Source organism: Papaver somniferum, chromosome 6 (assembly GCF_003573695.1).
Source record: "Papaver somniferum cultivar HN1 chromosome 6, ASM357369v1, whole genome shotgun sequence".
Lineage (NCBI taxonomy): Eukaryota > Viridiplantae > Streptophyta > Magnoliopsida > Ranunculales > Papaveraceae > Papaver > Papaver somniferum.
The window spans coordinates 103,597,124-103,599,944 of NC_039363.1; positions in this window are offsets into that span (position 1 = coordinate 103,597,124).

A 2,821-nucleotide genomic window follows, 5' to 3' on the forward strand; every position below is an offset into this window, starting at 1 on the left:
TTCCCTTTCTTTTATTTCATTAATCAAAGAATCAAAATAAATTATTCTATAAAAATATCTTGCATGCAAGTTGATGTCGTCATCGGTATCTTTCTCCAAATAGTATTGCCACCTCGTTCTTCCAATGAAATAATAATCTCTCCTTATTTCCAAAATCTCCCAAATGAAGAAAGAGTTACTTTATTTCCAAAATAATCTCACGTGTAAATATTCCTCAATTAATTCTTCACATGGCAAATAAATTATCTTTCCCGGTGGAATATATTTGTAATAAAGTAAGAAAGATAAAATACTCTCATTTTCAGTTTGCATGTGCCAACCCCACTTTGATTTCAATTCATTTTCTGTGTTTGAGCCTCGCCTATGAAACAATTTTATGCTGCTGATATATATGGAGATACCAGACCAACTACATTTTGTCATTTTTTTCATTGTGGTTGCTGATATATGGAAATACCAGACCAACCTCATTTTTTCATTGTGGTTGCTGATGTATGGAAATACCAGGCCAACCTCATTTCATCATTGTGGTTACTGATACATGGAAATATCAGGCCAACCCGGCTGCTGATACATGGAAATACCAGGCCAACATAATAAGTGCTGCTGATATATAGAAATACCAGGCCAGCATAATCGATCATTGTGGTTGCTGATACATGGAAATACCAGGCAAACCACATTTCATCATTGTGGTTGCTGATATATGGAAGTACCAGGCCAACCACATTTTTCCATTTTCGTTGCAAACACCATTAAGTATCAAATTTTGTTATTTATTCGCTGGATGATCGAATTCACTTGTACTTTCTACAAAAGTACTAAAATAGTATCAGTAACTAAAATATTGTATGATAGCTAATATAAATATGGGTATAAAATGTAGCATATACATGCTTATCAACACTCCCACACTTATATTTTGCTAGTCCTCGAGCAAAACAGAGATATTATGCAATTGATTTTTATTTTTTTTAATTCTAAGAAAAGTGAAAACCTGCAAAAATATGGATAATTACCCACTCCCCCACACTTAAACATTACATTTTTCTCAATGTAATTGAGTCATCCAACGTAGAAATTAAGATGGGAAATACAAAAATAAACAATAAAAATAAGATATAGAGTAGAGGGAACAAATCTGATGGGTTGACTCCCATGAAGCGAAATGTATTTGTTTCCCAACTTGCCAATAGAATGTAGTCTCAAACAAGGTGAGGTTGGTACCCCAAAGTAGACATCCAATCATATATATAGAGTCTAAAAAGTTGAGGATCATCCCAACTAATCCGGTCAGCTGAAGATATGTCCCTGTGAACACTATAAACCTCCAAAACGGTATGTAAATTCATTCTCAATCGAAAACTGTAAGTGATATTCAAATAATGCATAAATGGGATAAGTAAATCATTCCCATAAGCAACAAATTCAGATTGTTTGACAGTTTTTATTGGCGGAACACACTCTAAATCAGGTTCTAAATCAGCTGAAATAATTTCCGCGGAACAAGAGCTCAATGGAGTAATAATATCACGACTCATTGACCCATTATCATCTAAAACGGTTTCATTATTAATATCATCAAAACGAAAAAATTCAGAACTTAATGGCTTAAGGGTCAAGGTTGACTCGGACAAAACTAGAGGTTCTAATTTGGGGTTCCATTTATTAGTGTCTAGCGACGGTGCGGAGTCTAACAAGGCGTTGACTTCAAAAATAACACTATCATCATTAAAACCAAACCCAAAATGAGTTAAGCAAACCTCTAATGGATCGTCCAAGTGGCTCTTGCAAAAGCTTGCCGAGTACATACTTGTTTTTTGCCCGCAGCACTTCGGACTAAGATACCTAAAACAAAAATCAAACAAACTGCGTAAAAAGAAACTAAGGAAAATCTAAAAGAAAAATAAAAATAAATTATGTACAAAAACTAGAAATAAACTATATACAATGATATCAACTAGAGAGTATTTTGCAACCACTCCCAGGCAGCGGCGCCAAAAACTTGGTAGGCTCGGAAACCTACAATAAAATACTGCAAGTGCACAGTGTCTAACTAGCAGAACAATGGCAAGTACAGGTCGTTCCCACGAGGAGTGTGAAATACTACTACTAATTAATATCAAAATTAACTAATCGACAAGATGATGTTTGAACGATTTTCAGAAATTTGGAACAAAATGAAATAATAATAATTCTGACAGTAAACAAAATGAGAGCGGGTTATTAGGATTTTCGGTTTCCACCAATTAATTATGAAAATTCTACTAGTCATTAAAAATATATTCCATGCATTTTCAAATATTATTTCTCCGCTGTAATTTTCTTCGCTTCATGGGTAGTGATTCTAAAGCATTACCTATCAATCCTAAAGCATATCACGTCAAAGAACTTAACCAAAGCACGCCATATCAATTGAAAAGCATAAATAATCAAGAAAATCACATGAATAATAAACTACCAAGACATATGAAGAAAAACTACCAGTCATTCAAATCATTATTGAGCATACAAATGTAGAGTTTACATAATTAAATTGGTTTATACCTAAACCCTAACATGACTCTAGCTAGACATGGTTTTCTCAAAGGCCATAAACATATTAAAATCAAACTCCAACTAATGAAAAATAAAGAATCGAAAACAAAACTTCAAAACCCTTCTCTACTTACGGCCATGTGGCCGGGCTCTCCTCTCAAATAGTCGACCCCCTTCTTATAACCTCCCCTTTCTTTTATTTCATTAATCAAATAATCAAAATAAATTATTCTATAAAAATATCTTGCATGCAAGTTGATGTCGTCATCACTATCTTTCCCCA